The 21,418-nt window shown below is 34.1% G+C and overlaps 1 protein-coding gene and 1 non-coding gene across 2 annotated transcripts in view; both read left to right on the top strand.

Moving 5' to 3' along the window:
• Positions 1-21,418, top strand: part of LOC108904644 (PR domain zinc finger protein 16) — a 177,550-nt gene that overhangs the window by 141,695 nt on the left and 14,437 nt on the right. The gene's annotated exons all lie outside the window — the stretch shown is intronic.
• Trnag-gcc lies at positions 15,454-15,524 on the top strand. Its single transcript has one exon. It is a non-coding gene; the product is annotated as a tRNA-Gly (tRNA).

The raw sequence follows: 21,418 nt of genomic DNA, 5'->3' as shown, positions 1-21,418 counted from the left end.
GGCAACAAATGTGGTTCCAGCATGATGGTGCTCCAGCTCATTTTTCCATGGCCGTTAGAGAGCATTTACACCAAACTTTTCCACATAGATGGGTAGGAAGGGCCGGACCTGTTTTATGGCCTCCAAGATCGCCTGATCTGAACCCTCTAGATTTCTTTGTTTGGGGATATTTGAAGACATTAGTGTATGGTACTCCTGTAAATAGCCTGGAAGAGCTGCAGCTACGGATTAATCAAAAGTGTCAAGAAATCCAAACCAAGGAGGGTGTTTTCGAAAGAGTTCGAATATCGTTGAGACGAAGATGTCGTGCCTGCTTGGAAATGGACGGAGGGCACTTTGAACATCTTCTGTAACTTTGTTTTTTGTTTGTTAAAAGCTTCCTTTGTCGGTTTATTCCTAATAAAATAAAATGTTTGAAAAACGAATAGTGGTCCATATCTCCGCAACCGTTACTTTGCGGACCCATGTTTATTAAGACTTTTCTGCTTATTTTGGTTCATACTATTACCTCCTGAAATATTTTACTCTCTTTTTTTAACATCCTGTATATCGTTCCGAAGAAATGCACCGAATATGATAATTGAGATAATTTTACCATACAGTGAATATACAAATTGATCCAAATTTTAACCGGGAAACTTCACCAGGTTGAAGAACAAATTATTTTAAATAAAAAGTTTCATATTATTGTGTATTATTACCTATATATACGAGTAATGTAAAAAATATCTTCTGAAATGTCTTAGGGCGAAACATTCTGCTTTTTGTGTTGTATTTTTGTGATTAAAATGAATATGCCACCCTATTTCCACTGCACTTAACCCACCACTAAACTAAGCGAATCACTGTCAGTTTTGCCAACTAGGAATAGCGAAAATAATAGGAGAGCGGCACATAAAATATTTGTAAGTAGCGGCGCCATCAATCATTCTGGATCTCTCGGTATTATTATGAAGGTTGCTAATAAACCAAGAACCATTTAAATTGCAAATATTTAACCAGCCGACATGCTTAAATAATGCATTATTATAATTGATGTATCATTTCCTTTAATAGCCGTATTACAAAACGAATAAATTAGAACTAGCCCGAGCCGAACAGAAAAGAGTAGCGGAGGAATTCGAATCTTGCGACAAAATTGGTTTTATTTGCTCTAATTCATCCAGCGGCCGGTGCCGGTGAAGTATTCGCCAGGCCGCGGGCAAAGAAAGTCTCATGTCCTGCCACTCTAATAATCATTTGATAAACTGCGATCTCTGGTAATAACGACATCTCAGTCGCTGCTTCACGTGCCAAAGACTGCGGGCGAGCCGTTAAATACCTTTCACTCTCGGATTTCAGGGAGGTGGAGGCAGATTTGTTGTTCGTTTGTCAATTTGGTCCTGTCAAATAAGCGAGATACAAGTAGGCTGCGAGATTCCTTTGGCTGATAGTGAACTTTTTCTTTCAGTTTAATTAGAGTTTATGTAACTACGTACATTGTAATGGAAGAGACCGGAAAAATAGAATTAATAAAATTTAGCGTGGGTGCTTCGATTCCATTTCTACTATTACTGATATAAAGATATAATAAAGAGTAGAGAATGGAAGAAGTGATAACATAAACAAAATTTTGTATCTATGCTATGCCATAATTCAGTCATTCGGAAAGAACCCCGCACAAACCTTATGGGTTTGAGTTTCCGGTCGATTCATCTGAATTTTTGATATGTTGTACTTTGAACTCTTCTGATCAAAAGTGTTCATAGGCCCAAAGTCCGGAAATGAACAGTTTTCGAGATATCGAAAGTCTCAAAAAATGGAATATTTCCATGAACCTGAAAACGGAAACGAGCACTTTTGAAAATTATTATTATCCTTTCTTGTGTTATTTATCGGGTTTGTATCAATTTGAGTGTTCATAATATGTAACTGGAATGGAAATCAGTACAACACCACCCCGACACACGCCTTAAATTAGGGTTGAAATACTAAAATATTTATATGTCATATGCGAAAGGAAAGTATAATTGTCGTCAGCATACTGATGTATTTTACAGTAACTGAGAAAAGAGAAAAAATCTGCCGTATATACTTAAAACAATGTAGGTCCCAAAATACTACCTTGAGGCACCCCTTGTTTAACATCTCGAAAACAGGAGTACAAATTTCTCAAACAAACTCTTTGGCGCCGATTAGAAAGAAAACTCGAAAAAAGGAAAATACAACCTTGCCAACTCCAAAATATTTTAATTTTTTAATTAATAATGATCAATAGTATCAAAAGCCCTACTGAAGTCTAGCAATATTAAACATGTAGAGAAACTAAACATTTGCTCGAAATATATCATCCGTAACATTAAGTAAAGCAGTTGTAGTCCTGTGCAATGTCCTAAAACCAGATCGAATAACAGGTAAAATATGATTTTCGTTTAAATAAGCATTAAGCTGATCTTTAATAATTCTTTCTAATACTTTGGACAAAGTAGGCAGGATAGTAATAGGCCGATAGTCAGAAAGTGTAATTGGATTATTGTTTGTTGGACATGGTCAATCATTCTATATGGCTAAGAGCACATATGTAGAAATTCTCAAGGCACTTTCATTCCGAAATATCCCTAAAATAGGGGCAGAAAAACTAAAACATTTATATCTCAGATTGTTATGAGATTATCCACCTATTTTTTTTCACGAATCATTCTGTACGGCTAAGAGCATGTGTTGAAAAATCCTCGAGCCATTTCCACCCCGAAACACCCTCCAAATAGGGGTAGAAAAACTAAAATATTTATATCTCATGTTATGAGATTATCCACTTTTTTTTTGTGAGTCATTCTATACGGCCAGAAGCATGCGTGGGAAATTATTTGAATCATTTCTACCCCGAAACACCCCCAATATAGGGGATATATGTATACAGGGTAATTTATATCGTCGAGTTTCGGACTAAGGATGCAAGGTAGTGAGATATGACTAATCACGTAACAACACGAGATATAAAGTTTTGGTTTTTCAATCCCTATTTTAGGGGTGTTTCGGGATGGAAAAGATTCGAGGATATTTCTATACATGCCCTTAGCCCTACAGATGATATAAAAAAACAGGTGGGTAATTTTCCATCCCTATTTGGAGGGTGTTTCAGGGTGGAAATAGAAAAATAGAAAGTACAACATATGAAAAATTCAGACGAATGGACAGGAACTCAAACCCATAAGGTTTGTTCCTTTTTTAAACTTTAAAATAATTGTTGTCTTCCTAAATAGTTATCCATCTATGAGTTTCAGAAATTTATTAAAGAAGTACTAGAAAATGATTTAGAAGAAATAGTGCGAAGTATTTGAAGTAAATGTCAGTTTTGGAAGCACCCTTTCAGAAAATGTGCAAATTTTTAAGAAAACATAATACTTTAGTATTTATTAATTCACACCGTAAATAAAAATGATTTTTTTTACTCAAAATCAACACAATTTTTTGTTAAAACGTATCCATACCTAATTCGAAAGGTTCCATCAGGACCTAAAAGAAATGGACGACATCAAAGAAGATGGAACGTAAATATGTTGCTGGCTGGCTATTATTGGAATCTTTAGCGCGGTATACCGGAAACTAAAGACGAAAAAAACATCCTCTTCGCAGGTCGTTTGAAAACAAAAGAGTAAGATACTCTAGAAACAAAGATTCTACATAATCTAAGTAGTCTGAGCAAAACGAAGGCAAATTCTTTGGCTAAATTGAGTCCATTTTCACCCTAAATATAGAGTTTTCAAGGTACTAGCCGGTTGTGCATAAATTCTGACGACGGCGACGGTATCATTTTCAGCTCATCAAAATACGTCGAAAGTGATATGTCAGATCTTTTGGTTTTGACTTTTTTGTGTGTCTGATATTGTATTGTATTAATTAAAATGGCCAACCCTAAATATTAGTAGCCAAACTTTGACTAGGAGTGTGTTTTATCGATTATTCGCACCAATTGAGTAGCGCTACCAGAGTCTACATCTTTGTACTCGAGTTTTTTATTTGTCTGCCGGTATAGTGTATATTTCATAAAAACAATATCCATTTCAGTAAATAAAATCAGCTTCTTATAAAACACTAAACTGGATTAGTCCCCTAGCACTAAACATACACATTCTAAAATAGTTTATTACATAATAACCGATGCCAATTTACCTGTGTAAAATTGCGAATTAACGCTCTCTAAAGACAAATGAGAAAAATTAACAGTGACAGCCAATTTCGTGAGGCCGGATTTTTACACGCATATCTGAACAGGAATGCCTAATAATTATCATTTGCGGCACGGAATAATCACGAATGTTCCTGTTGGCAACAATATCGCTACAAGCGTTTTGTACATATTATTTTTCTTTGAAAGGCGTCAAGTGAATTTACCGGTTTTGCCAAGTGTATGGGAATATTTCTTTATTTTCCTGCAACCACTATAAGATGTTGAGCTAAATTTTTGGTGTAAAAAGACACTTTCTAAATGAATTAGGAATTAGGCCTTCGAATTCTGCAGAGAAAATTAATTTTTTTACTGCGACGATTTTAAAACTTTCTAGATGGTCTATTCTTTCATGGCTATTTTTAACTATTTTTTATAAGAAATAAGTGAAGAGCGTTACATTTTCTACTGACTCCTAGTGACAAAAAATTAAGGCAGACATTTCTATAAAACCGTTGTAGGTGCGAAATCTAAACTATATTCAATTAACACGTTAAAGATTTATTTTTTCCACAAAATGTAGACTATTTTCGGGTGATGACATCATGAAGTTACCAGTTTCAAACTTGGTTTTATATTTTTTACATCACTTGCAACATATCCATATGCTTTAAATTTACAATCTCCAACTGTGTATCAGGTTAATAGCCCGGATTTAAGATAATTGACGAAAAACAGATGTTTACATCTCAATGATAAATAGATGCAGGGAATTTTGATACTAGAGATGTCTTGGAGTATAATAATCATCGTCATAAATCTGATTTCCAAATAATGTTATAAATTATGTCTCTGTTCTTTTTGCAAAAAACAGATAGTTAATAACTTGTTTTTTTTCTAAATCTGACCGAAAACTTTTTATCCCATATTCGTATAATAGGTATTAAGTTAATAACACAGTGTCAGAAAAAAGTGAACTGTAGTCAGGGTATCCTATGGTACTTTGAACCTCTGACTCAGAGTATAAATTCCCGTACTAGTTCGTGTTTTGACCTTAACATCAAGACGCTCCCCTAGAAATCGATTTTCGAGGTTCCAAACTGATTTGCGTAGTTCTGTGACTGGAAAACCCCCATAACCACTGAGCTTCATAACCCCGTAATCAACCTCGGAATCTGATAACCCTGGATGTGTACCGATGATGTATAACCACGAAACTCTTCTATTTCTCTTTGTATCTACACTGAAGGCACGTGGTAGTCTTTTCCTGATCCAGAATTTTGGCTTTAAATCCAATACTATTGGATACACTGGTCTGATTCATGGCCCAGCTGACATTTTTTTTTGTGGCGCTGTATAGTTAATAATAATTTATAATTCACTGGTTAAGTTTTAAAATGTTTAGTTGTTAAAGATAAATATTTTTATCAAAAATTGTGAAGTAATACAGAATACAAAAAAAATAGAAAACAAGAAAAAATAAAAAATACAGTTCGTTCATGATGAAAGGAACAAATTCGTTTAAAATTCAGGTAATTATTTTGTGGAAAAAACGCTCTGACACGTCGATTAGTATTTTGATATAAGAAAATTGTAGGGTGTCTCAACAAGAACATTGCAGTTATCATTGATTTTATTTTAATGGAACACCCTATATATTATACCATTTTTTAATTGTACGGTAAATTCTGGACACTTTTTGTATAACATACTATATCTCTAAATTCAGCGGTTTGCGTAATAATGACGTTTGAAAATTTATATTTTGAAATACACACAAGTAATTAAATAAAATGTTTAAATTGAACAACCTTGAATATTTTTTTAAAAGCCAACAAAAACAGCCTGTTATGCCAAATTTTATCTTAAACAAAACAATTTTCTTCGTATTAATCGTTTTTCATTTTGATGTACTATTTTGTGACAATAAGAACCAGACTATCACCGGCGTTTAGTTTGTCAGTGTCATTTTGCGAGTTTTACGTTTCGTTTTAAAAATGCATTTATCTGAGAAAGAACGTATTGAAGTATGATTATTGGTTTTGGAGACAGAGTGTGTACCTACTCAACAAGAAGTGTGTGATTTATTTCATGTAATTCATCCTGGTCAACCTCCAATTACTGTGGGCAAAATTGAATTGAAATTTGCTGAACACGGCCACATCAGAGATTTACCTAAAGAAAGACCAGCAGAAGAATTTAAACTAGAAACTGTAAATTATCTCCATGTAGCTGTTAGGCCAATCTCCAGGAATTGTAATTTGTCATCGGGATCTGTGTGGCAAATAAATATCATCCTTATAAGGTTCAATTAATACGAATACATGAACTATTATAAGACAATTTTGGCCGAAGAACGCAGTTTTGAATAATCAAAATTTAGATTTCACTCGAAAGATTATTTTTTCTGATGAGGCTACTTTTGTTTCAAATGGGCACGTAAACAGACAAAACTGCCGGTACTGGTCAACTGAAAATTCTCGTTGGATACAAGTCTGTCACACACAGCATCGTCAAAAAATAAATGTTTGTGTTTGGGCAGGTATTGTCTAAAACCGAATTCTTGCACCTTATTTTTTTGAAGAAAATTTAAATGGAGGACGCTACTTAAACTTTCTTCAGTTTGAACTCATCCCCGCTTTAGGTGTTGTGTTTCCTAATCCACAAGATCCAGTTACTCCTCATAATGACATATGATCCCAACACGATGGGGCACCTCCTCATTTTGCAATTGCAGTTCGACAATTTATTGACTTAACTTTCCGCAGAGGTCGTATTGAGTGGCCACCAAGGTCACCGGATTTAGATTTCTTCTTATGGCGTTATCTGAAATCTACAGTTTATGTATAATAGACCAAATAATCTTGATGACCTGAACCAGAAAATACGCCAGGAAATAAGACTTATTCCAGCAGAGGTAACTGAAAACGTTCAACGGCAAACAATCCTTCGACTACAATAACGTTGCGTTGTGGGTACATATGTTCGCAAGTGACCCATTTTAAGCATTACGTCAAGAGCGCCGCCGGACTCACCAAGCTTCCAGGAAGGGTCTTCTGGCACCGGCGACCAGATGCGTACTAATATACCTACGACCGACTCCACACACAGGGGACTCTTCAACAAACACTCACCCCGTCAACACGTATTTTTCTATACAACTTAGTTTTCAAAAAAATACTTTATTATTACCGTTGAGAGAGCGTTTTATTCTTGCTGTACAGGGAAAGCAACCCTCAACGTATTGAAGTAAACGATTAATTGAGTAATGATTTATTATAAAGCAATTGTTATTTAAATAATGTTTTATGATTAAACATTAATTTTTTTCCATTTTCAAATTTCAAACGTCATTATTACGAAAACTGCTGATTTTAGAGATATGGTGCGTTATACAAAAGGTATTCAGAATTTTTCCGTACCATTACCGTACCATTATCTTCTTCCGTTCTTCTTGAGATACTCTGTATACAATTTTCCTATGTCAAAAAATCCGCAACTAATCGACGTGTCCGAGTGTTTTTCCATAAATAATTACCTGAATTTTAAACGAAAAACGAAAACAATTTAACAAGGTTTTCTCGGATATACAGAGTGTAAATGAAGAGTATAAATGCTACCAGAAAGTCTTGAAGTAAAATATGAAATATGGATTAAAATATGATCTAGTTGATTTGCAGATTGCGATCTGATTAAAGCCAGTTAACAAGGTACTTATGCCATGTACCTTCTGCTCCAGTGGCGTGCTATTATCATAACTAGATCTGCCAGATCCCTTTCATAACAGAAACAACCATTGCTCAAAATTACATACAACAGCTTTGTTGAACTATACTATAATTTTACCAAAAAATATCCTTAACTTTCTCTAAGAAAAGTTACATGCTTGTTGTAAATTAAGATTATTTGGAATGTCTTTTACAGTGAGCGTAAATTATAGAATTGAATAAAATTTTACTGCAATAAAATAAATTATTTTTTGTTGAATTAGAAGAATAGTTTTTTAGAAATGATTACAGCGTAGTAATATTTCAGGGTATTTTTCCCGTTATGTTATTCCCAATTATCATATTTTCAACTAAAGGTTATTGGTAGCTCCTTCATTTAAAAACATCCTCTGCACATTACTTTTAAGAACTTTTGACAAGCCAACAAATTGTTTTACTACTGCAGCAAATGATCTAAGGCATATAAAGTCATCATCACAACTGAGAGGTCGTGACAATGCTTCAGTCTTCTGAATAACGCTTCCTAAAAGGAAAACACATGCCTTCCATCCATCATCTCCCACACGCAGCGGAAACAGAACTGAATTGCCACTTTTTACGAAAAAAAAAAATGTACTCGCATGTGTTTCCAACCTGAGAACCAGAACACCTATTAATATGCAAATGCGACTTTAACAAAAATTCCACGCCGACACCGTTGCCGCAGCCGAGTGTGAAGAAACAATAAAATGTTATCTGTTCCACTTGTTCCCAGACTTTTCCGTTATTATCAAAGATTTAGCGGTTCACAATATAAAATAAAGCTCCGCGGCGCGAACATATCTCCGGGACGTGACAGAAAAGACATAATGTGCCAGATAACAACACTGTGGTGTCTCGGAAACACCGGGTTTACATGTCCTCACTGCCATACGGACTCCGCATTATTCTATCTCTCGGAATAGAGCCATTGACGCGAGCACGTTCCGCGGGAGATGGCCTTAAGTAATAACGTGGTAGCATCAAACGAAGATGCCGTTTCACTTGTGTCCGATGAGCGCGATGTATGAAACACCAACAGAATTCGGAATGACCCGGTGTACGGTATTGCTTTAATTTCAGCGCCTGAAGTGGAGAACCCAACAAAGCAATTCAATTTGTCTAAGCATCTAATCTAAGTACTCTACGGAATGATTCGCGCAAACTCCATTAAAAGCACTAATAAAGTAAAACTCTGACTTTTGACACGTACAAATTGAATAGTACATACAGGGTGTTAAAAAGGAGTGTAAAATATTTCAAGAGGTAACAGTATGAACCAAAATAAGCAGAAAAGTCTTAATAAACATGGGTCCGCAAAGTAACGGTTGCGGAGATATGTACCACTATTCGTTTTTCAAACATTTTATTTTATTAGGAATAAACCGACAAAGGAAGCTTTTAACAAACAAAAAACAAAGTTACAGAAGATGTTCAAAGTGCCCTCCGTCCATTTCCAAGCAGGCACGACATCTTCGTCTCAACGATATTCGAACTCTTTCGAAAACACCCTCCTTGGTTTGGATTTCTTGACACTTTTGATTAATCCGTAGCTGCAGCTCTTCCAGGCTATTTACAGGAGTACCATACACTAATGTCTTCAAATATCCCCAAACAAAGAAATCTAGAGGGTTCAGATCAGGCGATCTTGGAGGCCATAAAACAGGTCCGGCCCTTCCTACCCATCTATGTGGAAAAGTTTGGTGTAAATGCTCTCTAACGGCCATGGAAAAATGAGCTGGAGCACCATCATGCTGGAACCACATTTGTTGCCTCTGATTCAAAGGAATGTCTTCCAAAAACTCATACAGTGTGTTCTGCAGAAAGTTGAGGTAAGCAGCGCCTGTTAATCGGTTTGGTAAAACAACAGGACCTAGAAACCTGTCACCTACAATACCCATCCAAATGTTTAATGAAAAACGTGCCTGATGTCCAGATTCTATTAGAGCATGAGGATTTTCGTCGGCCCAAATATGCGTATTGTGAAAATTAAACACTCCATTTCTTGTGAACCCGGCCTCATCAGTAAAAAGAATGTTTGCAAGAAAACGAGGGTCTTCAGCATCATGACGTAGAAACCAGCGGCAAAAAACCAAACGTGCTTGATGATCATTTATTGGATTTAAGGCCTGTACTCGTTGCACATGGTATGGATAAAGCAGTTGCTCGTGAAGGATTCTCCAAACAAGAGGACCACTAATTCCTACCTCGGCTGATATTCTCCGCACACTCGTACCTGGATTCTGCTCTACCAGTGCTAGAATTTCTTCTTCTGCTCTAGGAGTGGATACCGACCTTGGTCTTCCGGATAAATGGCACTGTTTGCTCAAGGAACCGGTATCACGCAATCTTTGGTGAATTCTTCCAAACATGCGTTGTGAAGGAATCTGGCGATTTGGATAAGCGTCAACATAAAGACGTCGCGCTTCGGTGGCGTTCCCATTAGCACGACCATACATGAAATGCATGTCTGTTAATTCTGCGTTAGAGTAACCAGCCATAGCGAAAGAAAACTTGTGCACTGAGAACAACTGTCAAATACGTACTGTTTATTTCACTAAACATCAACCAACTATTATAAGAAAATACACAACGTTTTTGCAAAATAAAAAAAGGGGCTAAAAAACATAAAACATTCCATATCTCCGCAACCGTTACTTTGCGGACCCATATTTATTGAGACTTTTCTGCTTCATACTATTACCTCCTTAAATATTTTACACTCTTTTTTTAACACCCTGTATGTTAAACATTACACTGAAATAATACTTACACCGGTTCGTATTTTTTCAGTCATGAATTTAAAAAAGATCTAATGATCTAATCTATCTAATCTAATTCGGGATTAAAACGTAAAATTCTATAAAATTATAATAAATAAGGGGAAAAAAAGATAAAAAGTCATTAATGTAGTAAACGCATATACAGGGTGGTCCAGATTTAATAGATAAACTTTGGGAACCTACTAAACAACAGAAATTAACATCACTTTACTCTATGAACATAAGTGCAGAAAGCCACCGTTTATGAGATACAGGGCGTTGAAATTAACGAAAATAAAACAATTTTTTGAAATATTTGAAAAACCGCTTCATCAAAACGGTCACTTGTCCAGCACTACACGCCGTACACCATGCCACGAGATGACTTAACCTGATGGAGACGATGGGAATGGACAAAGACAACGCACAACAACCATCTATCCAAATTTGGTACACATATCAAATATTTCTTCTAGTTCTGTATGTACACAATCCAAATTCAAAAACCAGTGGCGGAGAAACAAGGACATAGTTTTCTTATTTAAAGTAAAACTTCTACGCCACTGAATTAATTGGTAATATGAATACATTTTATAACGGCCTGAAACATTCCGGATGAAAAAGTCTTTTATTTTTGTCGAAAAGTGAATGGTTTACGAGTTATGAGACATATTATCTAAGTAAACAAAACATTGAAATAGGGAAAAATATCTGTAAAACAAAGGGCGGTCCAGATTTTAATAGACAAACTTCGGGAAAGTACTAAAAAACAAAAATTAATATATTTGCTCTATCAACATAGACGCAGAAAGTCACCGTTTATGAGATACAGGGCGTTGAAATGATCAAAAATGAAACAATTTTTTTAAATAACTGGAAAACCACTTCATCAAATTGTTTAAATTTGGTATACATTTTTCACTATCATAGCAAACATGTCAGCTCAACTTTCAAGTACACGAACAAGTAAAGTTATATGAAAAACAAATAAATTAAATCAATTGCTCGAAGTGTCCATCTCCAAACTCAATGCACCTTTGGCATCTTTTGGTTATAGAATTCAAAGCAGCTCTGATTAAAACTGGATTCTGCTTCAAATTAGTGCAGGCCCCATTTAGCCTTTGCACTAACTGGTCTCTATTTGCTACAGGAACGGCATCACTTTTTAGGCTACCTCCAAATAAAATAATCTAAAATATTTAGATCAGGTGATTTAGGTGGCCAAGGTATGGGGCCGTTCCGACCAATCCATCTGTTTTGGGAGTTGTTTCTCAGCCATTTACGAACTACCTGGCCAGAATGTGCTGGAGCCCCGTCCATTTGAAACCAGGTCCCGATTCGTTAGACTGAAGGTATGTCCTCTATTAAATGGAAGAGGCTATTGTCCAAAAAATTTAAAATCAGATCGAAATTTAGTCTAGGTGGCAAGATGTTTACTTGGATAATATGTTTCATAACTTATATACCATTCAATTTTCGATAAAAATAAAAGAATGTTTTTTCATCCGGAATGTTTATAAAATATAATCATATTACCAATTAATTCAGTGGCGTAGAAGTTTTACTTTAAATAGGGAAACAATACCCTTGTTTCTCCGCTACTGGTTTTTGAATTTGGACTGTATGCATACAGAACTAGGAGAATTATTAAAAAAAAATGTGTACCAAATTTGGATAAATTTCATGAAGTGGTTTTCCAGATATTTAAATAATTGTCTTATTTTTGTTATTTCCAACGCCCTGTATCCATAAACGGTGACTTTCTGCGCCTATGTTCATAGAGCAGTGATTTTAATTTTTGCTTTTTGTTACTTTTTCGAAATTTGTCTATTAAAATCTGTATACTTCTCTTTTAGTTAATATGGGGACGGTCTCCCATTTCCGAAATTAAGTTAATGATATTTTGGGACGCAACTACTCTGTGGACTAATGCCCCGATCTGCTCTGAATTATACTCGCAATATTTGGTAAGTTTAACTTATCATCGGTTTGCCAAAGGTGACCCTGCCGATGGATGATCCAACAATTGGTGATGTTTTAACTACGGACATAGAAGAATATAAAGTGAAACAAAATGCAACATCTATGAATGGTCGCTGCCGTAATACGGACAAACTGGCAGAGAACAACCTATGAGAGTTAGACCTGTGCCATACAATAATATTGCGGGAAACAACTACTTTGCGGACTAATTCTCCGGCCAGTTTTGTATTATGGCTTCGATACCGAGTCAGCTCTAGTCTAGCCCAGTTAGATCTCTAAAGAGCTGGGATCTATCGTCAGCAAAAGACTTTCTAATATTTTCAGAAATATATTGTTCTCCACAGGAAAACATCAAAGAAAAATGAAATAAAGTAAAAAAATAGTTAACAATAATACATTTTTTAATTACCATCCTACACTTGACTCCTTGTTTTTTGTTGATATAGGTGAGGTGTAGAACGCAATTCTTGAATGTCATCGAAACCCCGAGACTTCGTCAGAGTTACTGGAAGAATACCTTATTGGCGACAAGCACATTAGTCGAAAATTCTATATTGGAGTTATACAATACAATACAAAATTTACTTTACGCCGCGCATCCAAATTATGATTTATATACATAGATTCTGTTGAGTTCATCTTATTGTATATTTACTTTAGTAAATGGGGTGCAAAATATAATGTACATACCTCATAATTAGACTGTTATCAATTTATGAAGATAACAAAGATGCCTATAATATACGTAAATGAAAAATTAGGTATACTTTTTACATAGAACTACACCTTTCAGTGTTAGAAATACTGAAATATAATCGTTTGTTTCTGAAAAACAGTTTACATCTGCTGCAATATAACAGAGGTTTTCTGAAATCAAATATACATAAAAAAACATTTTCTATAATTAAATTTACCGCTTCCGAAATACGTCTCGAAAGGTTGTACCTAGTGTAATTTTTTTTTTCTAGAAGCTATTATAAAATCATAAAGTACCTAATATTTTGCTTCGCTTTCTGGATGTCGGAAGAATTTATGCATTATCATACTTTAATTTAAGAATTGTCTAGAGAGGCCAGTGTTTTGTGTGCATTTCTCTGCCTAGTATATTTATCTCGCAAGGAGCAGTTTTTCTCTACCTCTCGAATTACATGAATATTATCGAATACAGGAAATGTATTTTTATGACGTGATGTAGTGCATGTTACAGTCTATTCCATTATTCAATTCTAGGAACAATACCTACATCTTATAAGATAGGCGAAAGTATTACTACCAAAAAAAAAACCGGCGAGATCTCGAATAAAGTTTTAAAAAACTGGAAGAAATCGTGTTAATCGAAAATTGTACCTTTTTATTTTTACCAAATAAATGATGGCTGAGCAAAGTGAAAGTTCACTTGAAATTGTAATAATTTTTACTCGAATTCCTATTAATTCATTGTGACAACTCTAAGGATATAGAGCGATTTTACTGTGTTAAGTGTTTAATAGTACTCCATGAAATATGTTGGTGGAACCGTTGAGGATAACCAATACCTGTAAGTTTACACTAACATATTTATTTTAAAAAGAATATAATTTCTTTTATAAACCATCGGTATTAATATTCAGAAGTTTGGCAAGTGGACCATGGAAATAATTACACAAATTATGTGGGTTCGACAAAAAGAAAGCTTCGTAAAATGTTAATAACGTATGAGCATTTTCAAAATATAATCTAACACTTTTTGTGTACTTCTTAGTTGTTATTGATAAATTGGATAGTTTTTATAATATTATAATAATATAGTATAATATAATAGTATTTCGTAGACCTCCTACAATAATTTAAATTTTTAGTGTTCAGTGATAAATTTGAATTATTATATTGTACTGACAATTGCCCTTTTGTTTTAAATTTGCTCCCTTAAATTAATATTGCCATTGAGTTGAGTAGTACTGATGTGTTTATCTAGGTATTTACTTGCTCCGTTAATATTTTTATAAAAGTAACTGTTGTCATCGATTAACAGTGTTGCTTTTTCTTCCAACTTTTTATTAGAATCCTTATTCAATGCAGTACTCTGTATCAACCTCAAAAACAAGTAGATTGTTTGATAAAAATTGGATATACATTCCTGCTTTGCGTTTTTAGCAAAAGTATGAAAGGAAAGAAGAGTGACACTTTGTCTAAGTTGTATCAGGGACACAGGGACTTTAAAAGTAAATTGTTTGTACTTTCAGTTTGATTAAAGCCAGTTCTAGAATATAAATTCACTAAGAAATCGATTTGATACTCTTACATATGAGAATGTTCCGATTATCTACGCTGAAAATGAGCACCAGAAATTAAATATTCAATTTCATGATAAATTTAGTCTCGTTAAAAACTTCCTGTACTTTCTAGATTGCTTTTAGGTATCAAACTAAGAGACACGTTGTTTTAATTATTCACATAATTCATTATATATTTGGCATAATTCTCCAAAATAGATGAATATTTGGATAAAGATACAAATATGATGTTTATTAATTTTGAGGAAAAAGTTATGAAATATACTTCAATATGTATGGAGCTTGATTACAAAGTATTAATTTGAGTGGTAAAGCTAAAATGTAAGTAGATATTTATTAATTCAAGAGACAAATTTCAACTATTAGTTTTCAGCATCTTATTTCGAGTTGTTATGTGTGGCCTATGTCGCCGCCACTTACAGACTTGCATTCCCTTCCTAAGATTTAGCCAGAAATCTTTAACCTGGCCTTTTCAATCTCGATCTTACAATTCAACGAGGTTAATACATGATATAAACCATGTAAGTAAGACGGTGTCGTAAGCATCGGTGGTTCAGTGGTAGAATGCTCGCCTGCCACGCGGGCGGCCCGGGTTCGATTCCCGGCCGATGCATGTATTTTTTTTCTCGTAACCAGTGCAAAATTTATATATTGAAAATTATGTGCGCTAATATAAAATAATAAAAAACGCTCTATGGTAAAAAGAAAACAACTATCCAGTGGATAAAATTCCATTCAAGAAATATTAACACTGATTTCTTCTCAAGACAATTTTTATTTTAAAATAAAGCCACACACTGCAATATTTTGCCAGGGTCTCGTATTTTATTCTTTACTGCTTGCATTAAGAGAGATTTACGTTTTTTGGCTCAGTCTAGAAATAATTGTAAACTAGCAGCTGAAACAAATGGGCAACAATTTTTACTTTTAAGGTGTCCCATTATTATTATGGCTTCGGTAACACTACATTAACTTCGTGTAAAAGCAGTCAGGTCTAGAAAGCGACGGACTGACGTTAGTAATAAAAAAAATTAACCGTGCTCGTCTATTATCATTCCGAATGCCCAGATGTACCCAATAAGGATTTCGGGTGTGGCTAAATTAACTCTCAATTATTGTAATACGAAAAATAGTAAATGGCATTGATAAAGTAATTCTAATTTTTAATTCGTAATTGGATGAGCCGCACGATACCTGCCGACATAAAAGAACTATTAATGTTACTTTTGTATAATTCGAAAGAATATTTCACCAAGTACGAGGTGATGAAGTTCTATTCAAGCTGTGATTACTTTTAGCTGTAAAAAATATTCTAGCGGTTACGTAGAATCCATTATTCGTAATATATAAATTAAATTACTTATTAAAAATTAAATGTTTGCACACCAATACGAAAGTAAATAAAATTGTCGACAAGAAATATTTATTAAATACACAGGCTTGTTCACAAACAATAAGTAAAAATTTTGAGGCTATGTAACTCTATTAATTTCGAAAAACTGTCACATAGTACAATTTTTGTAAGCAGAATCATCCCAGAATTTTTTTATTCAGAATTTCTATATTACGTTCTTATTTTAGTTTTAAACTTTTTATTACTTATTTATTTTTTTACTGTCGAACAATGTATTACATAACTTAATGTCTTAAGGTTTATGCGGAATCCACAAGTTTTAAGTACCTACTTATTAATTGGTAGTGATTTAACTTTTTTTACTCTTGGTATTCTCATATCTTTGTATATTCCATGTTTTTCCTTTTTGCCCTTTTCTGTCTCATGCATTCTATCTTTCTTATTCTCAAGACCTTTAAGTTAGCTTACAAACAGTTGTTAAATTTTGTAAACAGCTTCAAACTTTATTAGAAAATAGCCGAGGAATCCACACATGTGTCGTAAGAGCATATCTCAGCATTGCGAATGAACAAGAATCGTGGATTTAATAAATTCCTACGTCAAAGACGCCACTGCAACGCTTCCTCCACGGGCAAGGAGCTAAAAATGACCGTTGGAGATTTATCTCCTCCAGCAGATTGCTTCCTGGACTCCAACAAAAATGCTAGTGATAACAGTAAACATGAGTGCAGCCTATAAAACTTGCAAGCGGAGAGCAGTAAAGAAGGACACCGCCCTAAGAGAATCCGATCTATGTATAACACACGGAAGTTGTCGATAAATAGCCCTGTCAGGCACCCACAAGCTCCAGCTAGTGGCGAGCGAGCCGTTACACTGAGAGAACGATTCGTTTAATTTGTTCGAATATTCAAATTAACTGATAATTAACATTTCCATTGCAATAATATCCTTAACACGAATTTGCTTGTCACAAATGCAGTTGCCTTTGGTCATGGCCAACCACTACATACATTTAATAAAATAAATGAATATAACAAACAATAAAGTGGGAATATTAAGAAAACGATCTGTGAGGATAACAATATACTCAAATAATGTTTTACATTCTCGGTTTTTATGTCAAAGCAGTATCAAACTATAAATAGTATGTATTAAAAAACTGTAAATGGTGATCACTTAAATTGACTGTTATTTGTCGATTATAAATAACAAATTAATCTAATAACAATTCTATAAAAAGTATTATGCCAAATTTGAATTATGTTAAAGTCATTTAATTTAATTCTGTTTCTTGTGTTTAAAAAAGTGCTATTAAAACAAGAATCAATAAAATAAATAAGTTCATTTAATCATCTGTACACTAACAATTTTTACAATCATAGTCACAGGTTTCTGTTATGAAAACTAAAGCGGAACTGAACATTCCTCGAATTTAACTAGCAACTAATATAAGGAAAAAAAGTAAAGAAGCTGACGACACGCCAATTACGGCCACAACTGTTTACCCCTTTTTATGTAGTATGTAACTCGGGGATTCTTCCAGAGGTTCTCAAAAAGTTATAGCAAATGTTAATCGAAGTTAAATCAATGATCTAGTACAGATTTCTCTTAAAGAGTTATGATATAAAGTTGGACTGACTCTAAAATCTGATTTCTCAGTGTACATTTAGTCGTGACTCCTCTAGACCTACATAGACAAATTGTCGGTTCCCCGTTAGACGCACGTACCACCGACAGATCCGAAGATAATACGCTCAACCGTTTAAACACGTTAATGGTTCTTTAATAAATACATGCAACACCTGAAACCAGAACTGCTGCTACAATCGAAGAAAAAGTGCGCGCCTTGCTACGTGAGGATTTGCTTACTCAAAGGCGTTGCCTGACCCGCCGAACGCGCTGACTTGACCCTTGTGGAACTACTCGGAGGATGATCTAAGCATTCCGTGTATTTACCAAAAGGAGGATGGATGTGTGTTTATCATTGCAAGCAGTCTGCCTTGGTATAGATATCTGCGGATTCACTGTTATTTTTGTATTAAAACGCATATACATTTATCACTATTTCCATACATGCGTGCCAGCAAGGTCAAAATGTAACAATAATTATTTCTTTAATTCATTGTATACAAAAAATTGTCTTTTAATTTTTAACATTCCAAAGCAAATCCGTTAACTTTTTTTTATAAACTATACAGGGTGATTCTCAACTTATCCAAAAAAATTTGGGAATAGATGCGGCATGAGAAATGGAGTCAATATTGTAAAAAAAATTTTTGTAAAATCCTTATAGTTTCTGAGAAAAAAATTATTGAAGTTATAGCACATTAAACCACTACATAGCTGGACAACTGTAGTCTCTAGCGTCATTCGCAATACTCCTAATACTGAAATCCGTCGTTGCGGTAGTTTTTACCTGTTATCTGTGGTATTTACATCAGTTTTTTAGTAGTTAGTGTCAAAAATGGCTTGCGTGTACAGCAACTCAGAGTTGATGGATATCGTTTTAATTTATGGTGAAGCAAGACAACATTTGTATTATGGTGAAGTATTTGTGTTATGGTGAAGCAAGACATCATTTGTGTTAATTCGTAAAAAGTGAGTAAGACGGACCCAAATGTGTTTACACGTGAGTGGATAAAATTTTGAACAATTGCTGTTGCAGCATCGGGTATGTCAAATGATTTTATTATTTAAAAACAAATTAATTTTATTAATAATTAAAAAAAGCAAAAGCATTTGAATTTTCCGATATAAAATAGGTGCGATAAAATTCTATTTACATATTTCTTTCCTTGCGAAAGTTTTTGTCCGTTTTTATCACGCCGTCATACCGATCGCATTGTGCGAGGTCAAGTTTTACAGTGGACCAGTTTCCAGTGCCGTGCAGAAGTGTATTTTTAAATCAATTTCGAACTGACTTTTTGATTTTTTCTTTACAAAATTGTATTTGTAAGGGTCCCTTGTACATCCAGAATTTTTTTTATAAGTTCTGAATCACCCTGTATATTTTTTACAAACTGTTTCAAGTCTATCTTTTCACAAACTCTATTTTTTACAAACTATTTTTACAAAGTCTTTTTCTACAAACTCTATATATTTTTCACAAACTCTGTCTTCCATTTTTATAATTATAGTACAGTAATAATAAATTTCTAGAAGAAACAATTTATAAAGTTTTGAAATATAGGCTATGCAGAGAAAAACTTTAGTTTTGTGTGGAAAAAGTACCTACATATTTATGAAAACGAGAAAACAACTGGAAAGTAAGAAGTGGCAATATTTTTATTTGTACTACATATTAGATCAGACTGTGATGCAATAGTGTAACAATGGCAACTTATACGCCTCAAGACTAGCGTGCATTGTGAACACGAGTATTAGCGCAAATTTACTTATAAATGTATGCCAAACGGTGGAGAGATTTTACAAACTGTCCAATAGAGGTTTCTCACATACATATTTTTTATATCATTGCATTTGCTGTTACAAAAATCAAACTATGCAAATGTGTTTATAAATTTTCTTTATTACAAAATTCTGTATTTATTATTCTGGTTTTCAGAGATTATGCCATAATCAGTATTACCAGTATCATTATTATTGCCCAAGTCTGGTTAAAATCAGATTGACATTGACAAAATTTCTTGTATTTTTATCCTTAAAACTATTTTCTTGGTCTTGAACTTGATGTATACCAGTATTCATAAATAGAATGCAAGTTTTCTACTGTCGTTGACTATAAAGGGTTAGGTATTAGCACTATATCACAGCTTTTAATTAGAAATTCCTAGAAACATATCTAACATATGTCGGTGTTAATGAAATGATCCACGAAGGAATGTAAAACAATAAATCCATGTTCAACGAGTAGAAAAATGAGAAAGTAAACGAGCGTGAAATGTTAATTGTTCTCAAATTTGATGTGCGGTAATTAGAGATTGTAATGAACAATTTATGTTTACACATTAATTTAATTGTAAACTATAAAATCGCAACGTTAAGCGCGGGTGGTTTCAGGTCTTTCTTTGTAGCGAGCATAATTAGCGAGCCACAAGTGGAAAAATATTATTATCTGCCTATTAACGCGTCTTGTCTGATGGTAACGTAATTAGTTTTAGGAAAAAAACATTCAATTCCGACTAGCCGACGGCAAAGGTTTCTGTAGGAAAGAGATAATTAATTTTTAATTGTTTAGGTTTTTAGGAATAATCAATCTGAAGTCTTTAGTGTTGTATAAAAGAATTATCGAAATAAATCGTGGGTGTTTTTTCACGGTAATTTTGATCATTATTCAGAGAGATAAAAGTTCTTGTTCTGCAATTCCATATGGTCAATTTTTTTTTTTTGACATGAGTTCATCAACTTTAGTGCTGCTCATCTGTATGAGTTTTTGACGTCCCTCCTTATTAACTCCGTTGCACTGTATTCAATGCTCATTTTTTTTATCTGTAAGACTATGACATGTGATGTGTTCCTAGTTTCTTCATTAGTTTTGGTAAAGTAGAAAAATGGCTCCATCAGATTTTGCGTAGAAGACAGAAGAAGAATACCTATCCGTTGCTAAGGATAGACTGGACCCGCTGTCTGGATTTAAATGATTTTCTGCGCTAGATCTAAAAACCGCCTATTGGCAAGTCCAACTGCATTCACAATCAGACGATAAGTAAATCGCAGTGTTTTCCATGGAGAAAAGTTTTTGGCAGTTTAATGTGATACAGTTTGGCCTTTCTAACACGTTTAAAGGTCCAGAAAATCGTTAAAAAGATGAGCCAAGTAGCAACAGAACCTACTAAGGGGAATTTGAACCTTTTTCTTAACTCCATATATTCCAGTTTCGACTCATGTGCCTGCCTTTAAACCTTAAAGAGGCTGCTACACTCAGTATTTTCTTTTTAGCATTACTGTTTTAAAATTCTTTAACAATACGTACTTTAAATAAAGTGTTAAATGAGACAATCATCAAAATGTACAGGAAAATCGACGAAACATGACATATAAAATAGTAGTTAGAAATACCTTATATTTATATGCCGTTTTATATTGATTTCACTTATAAAACGATTCTGTTGCACAACATGCTAAGGTATATAGCAACAACTAGGTACATACTTTATAGGTCTGTGCGGGTCAAGAGGTCTTCGCTAATAACA

The sequence above is a fragment of the Anoplophora glabripennis genome, unplaced genomic scaffold (assembly GCF_000390285.2).
Source record: "Anoplophora glabripennis isolate ALB-LARVAE unplaced genomic scaffold, Agla_2.0 scaffold132, whole genome shotgun sequence".
Taxonomy (NCBI): domain Eukaryota; kingdom Metazoa; phylum Arthropoda; class Insecta; order Coleoptera; family Cerambycidae; genus Anoplophora; species Anoplophora glabripennis.
The sequence above is the reverse complement of the archived record's forward strand: the minus strand, read 5'-3'. Positions and strand labels throughout refer to the sequence as shown.